Genomic DNA, 7,482 nt, shown 5'->3' with positions numbered 1-7,482 from the left:
AAGTCCCAAATGTTTTGTTAGGGAAAAATTAAATGAATGGGAGAAAAAATTCTCCACACCAGCCACGCCCAGGGACCCACTCTAAAGCCCCACCTTGAGTGCTGAGAAATGCCTAGAAATGTCTCACTCTTTGTGTTAGGTAAAAAAATGACATGGGACACATGTAGGCACTTTACATTATAGCAAGAATGCCTAGAAATGTCCCAAATGTTTTGTTAGGGAAAAATGAAATACTAGGGAGAAAACAATCTCCAGCACCAGCCACGCCCAGGGACCCACTCTAAAGCCCCACCTTGAGTGCTGAGAAATGCCTAGAAATGTCTCACTTTATGTGTTAGCTACAAAAAATAAAAATACATGGGACACTTGTGGGCACTTTACATTATAGCAAGAATGCTTAGAAAAGTCCCAAATGTTTTGTTAGGGAAAAATTAAATACATGGGAGAAAAAATTCTCCACACCAGCCACGCCCAGGGACCATTCTAAAGCCCCACCTTGAGTGCTGAGAAATGCCTAGAAATGTCTCACGCTTTGTGTTAGGTAAAAAAATGACATGGGACACTTGTAGGCACTTTACATTATAGCAAGAATGCCTAGAAATGTCCCAAATGTTTTGTTAGGGAAAAATTAAATACATGGGAAAAAAAATTCTCCAGCACCAGCCACGCCCAGGGACCCACTCTAAAGCCCCACCTTGAGTGCTGAGAAATGCCTAGAAATGTCTCACTCTTTGTGTTAGGTAAAAAAATGACATGGGACACTTGTAGGCACTTTACATTAAAGCAAGAATGCCTAGAAATGTCCCCAATGTTTTGTCAGGGCAAAATACAAAACATGGTAGAAAAAAAAAACTCCAGCACCAGCCAAGCCCAGGGACCCACTCTAAAGCCCCAGCTTGAGTGCAAAAAAATGCCTAGAAATGTCTCAAATGTTTTGTTAGGGAAAAATGAAATACATGGGAAAAAAAATTCTCCAGCACCAGCCTGGCCCAAGGACCCACTCTAAAGCCCCACCTTGAGCGCTGAGAAATGCCTAAAAAAGTCTCACTTTATGTGTTAGCTACAAAAAATAAAAATACATGGGACACTTGTGGGCACTTTACATTATAGCAAGAATGCTTAGAAAAGTCCCAAATGTTTTGTTAGGGAAAAATTAAATACATGGGAGAAAAAATTCTCCACACCAGCCACGCCCAGGGACCATTCTAAAGCCCCACCTTGAGTGCTGAGAAATGCCTAGAAATGTCTCACGCTTTGTGTTAGGTAAAAAAATGACATGGGACACTTGTGGGCACTTTACATTATAGCAAGAATGCCTAGAAATGTCTCAAATGTTTTGTTAGGGAAAAATGAAATACATGGGAAAAAAAATTCTCCAGCACCAGCCACGCCCAGGGACCCACTCTAAAGCCCCACCTTGAGTGCTGAGAAATGCCTAGAAATGTCTCACTTTATGTGTTAGCTACAAAAAATAAAAATACATGGGACACTTGTGGGCACTTTACATTATAGCAAGAATGCTTAGAAAAGTCCCAAATGTTTTGTTAGGGAAAAATTAAATACATGGGAGAAAAAATTCTCCACACCAGCCACGCCCAGGGACCATTCTAAAGCCCCACCTTTAGTGCTGAGAAATGCCTAGAAATGTCTCACGCTTTGTGTTAGGTAAAAAAATGACATGGGACACTTGTAGGCACTTTACATTATAGCAAGAATGCCTAGAAATGTCCCAAATGTTTTGTTAGGGAAAAATTAAATACATGGGAAAAAAAATTCTCCAGCACCAGCCACGCCCAGGGACCCACTCTAAAGCCCCACCTTGAGTGCTGAGAAATGCCTAGAAATGTCTCACTCTTTGTGTTAGGTAAAAAAATGACATGGGACACTTGTAGGCACTTTACATTAAAGCAAGAATGCCTAGAAATGTCCCCAATGTTTTGTTAGGGCAAAATACAAAACATGGTAGAAAAAAAAAACTCCAGCACCAGCCAAGCCCAGGGACCCACTCTAAAGCCCCAGCTTGAGTGCAAAAAAATGCCTAGAAATGTCTCAAATGTTTTGTTAGGGAAAAATGAAATACATGGGAAAAAAAATTCTCCAGCACCAGCCTGGCCCAGGGACCCACTCTAAAGCCCCACCTTGAGCGCTGAGAAATGCCTAAAAAAGTCTCACTTTATGTGTTAGCTAAAAAAAATAAAAATACATGGGACACTTGTAGGCACTTTACATTAAAGCAAGAATGCCTAGAAATGTCCCAAATGCTTTGTTAGGGAAAAATACAAAACATGGTAGAAAAAAATCTCCAGCACCAGCCAAGCCCAGTGACCCACTCTAAAGCCCCAGCTTGAGTGCTGAAAAATCTAGAAATGTCTCACTTTATGTGTTAGCTAAAAAAAAAAAAAAAATACATGGGACACTTGTAGGCACTTTACATTATAGCAAGAATGCCTAGAAATGTCCCAAATGTTTTGTTAGGGAAAAATTAAATAAATGGGAGAAAAAATTCTCCAGCACCAGCCAAGCCCAGGGACCCAATCTAAAGCCCCACCTTGAGTGATGAAAAATGCCTAGAAATGTCTCACTCTTTGTGTTACGTAAAAAAATGACATGGGACACTTGTTGACCTTTACATTATAGCAAGAATGCCTGGAAATGTCCCAAATGTATTGTTAGTGAAAAATGAAATACTAGGGACAAAACAATCTCCATCACCAGCCAAGCCCAGGGACCCACTCTAAAGCCCCACTTTGAATGCTGAAAAAGCCCTAGAAATGTGTCACTCTTTGTGCTAGGTAAAAAAATGACATGGGACACTTGTAGGCACTTAACATTTTAGCAAGAATGCCTAGAATTGTCCGAAATGTTTTGTTAGGGAAAAATGAAATACATGGGAGAAAAAAATCTCCAGCACCAGCCAAGCTTGAGGAGCCACTCTAAAGCCTAACCCTGAGTGCTGAAAAATGCCTAGAAATGTCTCACTCTTTGTGTTAGGTAAAAAAATGGCATGGGACACTTGTAGGCACTTTACATTAAAGCAAGAATGCCTAGAAATGTCCCCAATGTTTTGTTAGGGAAAAATACAAAACATGGTAGAAAAAAAAATCTAAAGCACCAGCCAATCCCAGGGACCCACTCTAAAGCCCAACCTTGAATGCTGAAAAAGCCCTAGAAATGTGTCACTCTTTGTGCTAGGTAAAAAAATGACATGGGACACTTGTAGGCACTTAACATTTTAGCAAGAATGCCTAGAAATGTCCCCAATGTTTTGTTAGGGAAAAATACAAAACATGGTAGAAAAAAAAATCTCCAGCACCAGCCAATCCCAGGGACCCACTCTAAAGCCCAATCTTGAGTGCTGAAAAATGCCTAGAAATGTCTCACTTTATATGATAGCTAAAAAAAATTAAAATACATGGGACATTTGTAGGCACTTTACATTATAACAAGAATGCCTAAAAATGTCCGAAATGTTTTGTTAGGGAAAAATTACAATACATGGTAGAAACAATTCTCCAGCACCAGCCAAGCCCGGGCACCCACTCTAAAGACCCACCCTGAGTGCTGAAAAATGCCTAGAAATGTCTCAATCTTTGTGTTACGTAAAAACAAAACTAAAAATAACATGGGACACTTGTAGGCACTTTGCATTATAGCAAGAATGCCTAGAAATGTCCCAAATGTTTTGTTAGGGAAAAATTAAATATATGGGAGAAAAAATTCTCCAGCACCAGCCACGCCAAGGGACCCACTCTAAAGCCCCACCTTGAGTGCTGAGAAATGCCTAGAAATGTCTCACTTTATGTGATAGCTACAAAAAATAAAAACACATGGGACACTTGTAGGCACTTTACATTATAGCAAGAATGCTTAGAAAAGTCCCAAATGTTTTGTTAGGGAAAAATTTAATACATGGGAGAAAAAATTCTCCACACCAGCCACGCCCAGGGACCGTTCTAAAGCCCCACCTTGAGTGCTGAGAAATGCCTAGAAATGTCTCACTCTTTGTGTTAGGTAAAAAAATGACATGGGACACTTGTAGGCACTTTACATTATAGCAAGAATGCCTAGAAATGTCCCAAATGTTTTGTTAGGGAAAAATTAAATACATGGGAAAAAAAATTCTCCAGCACCAGCCACGCCCAGGGACCCACTCTAAAGCCCCACCTTGAGTGCTGAGAAATGCCTACAAATGTCTCACTTTATGTGTTAGCTACAAAAAATAAAAATACATGGGACACTTGTAGGCACTTTACATTATAGCAAGAATGCTTAGAAAAGTCCCAAATGTTTTGTTAGGGAAAAATGAAATATACATGGGAGAAAAAATTCTCCACACCAGCCACGCCCAGGGACCCACTCTAAAGCCCCACCTTGAGTGCTGAGAAATGTCTAGAAATGTCTCACTCTTTGTGTTAGGTAAAAAAATGACATGGGACACTTGTAGGCACTCTACATTATAGCAAGAATGCCTAGAAATGTCCCAAATGTTTTGTTAGGGAAAAATTAAAACCATTGGAAAAAAAATTCTCCAGCACCAGCCACGCCCAGGGACCCACTCTAAAGCCCCGCCTTGAGTGCTGAGAAATGCCTAGAAATGTCTCACTTTATGTGTTAGCTACAAAAAATAAAAATACATGGGACACTTGTAGGCACTTTACATTAAAGCAAGAATGCCTAGAAATGTCCCAAATGCTTTGTTAGGGAAAAATACAAAACATGGGAAAAAAAATTCTCCAGCACCAGCCACGCCCAGGGACCCACTCTAAAGCCCCACCTTGAGTGCTGAAAAATCTAGAAATGTCTCACTTTATGTGTTAGCTAAAAAAAAAAAAAAAATACATGGGACACTTGTAGGCACTTTACATTATAGCAAGAATGCCTAGAAATGTCCCAAATGTTTTGTTAGGGAAAAATTAAATAAATGGGAGAAAAAATTCTCCAGCACCAGCCAAGCCCAGGGACCCAATCTAAAGCCCCACCTTGAGTGATGAAAAATGCCTAGAAATATCTCACTCTTTGTGTTACGTAAAAAAATGACATGGGACACTTGTTGACCTTTACATTATAGCAAGAATGCCTGGAAATGTCCCAAATGTATTGTTAGTGAAAAATGAAATACTAGGGACAAAACAATCTCCATCACCAGCCAAGCCCAGGGACCCACTCTAAAGCCCCACTTTGAATGCTGAAAAAGCCCTAGAAATGTGTCACTCTTTGTGCTAGGTAAAAAAATGACATGGGACACTTGTAGGCACTTAACATTTTAGCAAGAATGCCTAGAATTGTCCGAAATGTTTTGTTAGGGAAAAATGAAATACATGGGAGAAAAAAATCTCCAGCACCAGCCAAGCTTGAGGAGCCACTCTAAAGCCTAACCCTGAGTGCTGAAAAATGCCTAGAAATGTCTCACTCTTTGTGTTAGGTAAAAAAATGGCATGGGACACTTGTAGGCACTTTACATTAAAGCAAGAATGCCTAGAAATGTCCCCAATGTTTTGTTAGGGAAAAATACAAAACATGGTAGAAAAAAAAATCTAAAGCACCAGCCAATCCCAGGGACCCACTCTAAAGCCCAACCTTGAATGCTGAAAAAGCCCTAGAAATGTGTCACTCTTTGTGCTAGGTAAAAAAATGACATGGGACACTTGTAGGCACTTAACATTTTAGCAAGAATGCCTAGAAATGTCCCCAATGTTTTGTTAGGGAAAAATACAAAACATGGTAGAAAAAAAAATCTCCAGCACCAGCCAATCCCAGGGACCCACTCTAAAGCCCAATCTTGAGTGCTGAAAAATGCCTAGAAATGTCTCACTTTATATGATAGCTAAAAAAAATTAAAATACATGGGACATTTGTAGGCACTTTACATTATAACAAGAATGCCTAAAAATGTCCGAAATGTTTTGTTAGGGAAAAATTACAATACATGGTAGAAACAATTCTCCAGCACCAGCCAAGCCCGGGCACCCACTCTAAAGACCCACCCTGAGTGCTGAAAAATGCCTAGAAATGTCTCAATCTTTGTGTTACGTAAAAACAAAACTAAAAATAACATGGGACACTTGTAGGCACTTTGCATTATAGCAAGAATGCCTAGAAATGTCCCAAATGTTTTGTTAGGGAAAAATTAAATATATGGGAGAAAAAATTCTCCAGCACCAGCCACGCCAAGGGACCCACTCTAAAGCCCCACCTTGAGTGCTGAGAAATGCCTAGAAATGTCTCACTTTATGTGATAGCTACAAAAAATAAAAACACATGGGACACTTGTAGGCACTTTACATTATAGCAAGAATGCTTAGAAAAGTCCCAAATGTTTTGTTAGGGAAAAATTTAATACATGGGAGAAAAAATTCTCCACACCAGCCACGCCCAGGGACCGTTCTAAAGCCCCACCTTGAGTGCTGAGAAATGCCTAGAAATGTCTCACTCTTTGTGTTAGGTAAAAAAATGACATGGGACACTTGTAGGCACTTTACATTATAGCAAGAATGCCTAGAAATGTCCCAAATGTTTTGTTAGGGAAAAATTAAATACATGGGAAAAAAAATTCTCCAGCACCAGCCACGCCCAGGGACCCACTCTAAAGCCCCACCTTGAGTGCTGAGAAATGCCTACAAATGTCTCACTTTATGTGTTAGCTACAAAAAATAAAAATACATGGGACACTTGTAGGCACTTTACATTATAGCAAGAATGCTTAGAAAAGTCCCAAATGTTTTGTTAGGGAAAAATGAAATATACATGGGAGAAAAAATTCTCCACACCAGCCACGCCCAGGGACCCACTCTAAAGCCCCACCTTGAGTGCTGAGAAATGTCTAGAAATGTCTCACTCTTTGTGTTAGGTAAAAAAATGACATGGGACACTTGTAGGCACTCTACATTATAGCAAGAATGCCTAGAAATGTCCCAAATGTTTTGTTAGGGAAAAATTAAAACCATTGGAAAAAAAATTCTCCAGCACCAGCCACGCCCAGGGACCCACTCTAAAGCCCCGCCTTGAGTGCTGAGAAATGCCTAGAAATGTCTCACTTTATGTGTTAGCTACAAAAAATAAAAATACATGGGACACTTGTAGGAAGTTTACATTATAGCAAGAATGCCTAGAAAAGTCCCAAATGTTTTGTTAGGGAAAAATTAAATAAATGGGAGAAAAAATTCTCCACACCAGCCACGCCCAGGGACCCACTCTAAAGCCCAACCCTGTGTGCTGAAAAATGCCTAGAAATGTCTCACTCTTTGTGTTAGGTAAAAAAATGACATGGGACACTTGTAGGCACTTTACATTAAAGCAAGAATGCCTAGAAATGTCCCCAATGTTTTGTTAGGGAAAAATACAAAACATGGTAGAAAAAAAAATCTCCAGCACCAGCCAATCCCAGGGACCCACTCTAAAGCCCAATCTTGAGTGCTGAAAAATGCCTAGAAATGTCTCACTTTATATGATAGCTAAAAAAAATTAAAATACTTGGGACATTTG

The sequence above is a fragment of the Platichthys flesus genome, chromosome 8 (genome assembly GCF_949316205.1).
Source record: "Platichthys flesus chromosome 8, fPlaFle2.1, whole genome shotgun sequence".
Lineage (NCBI taxonomy): Eukaryota > Metazoa > Chordata > Actinopteri > Pleuronectiformes > Pleuronectidae > Platichthys > Platichthys flesus.
This window is presented reverse-complemented; position numbering follows the sequence as displayed.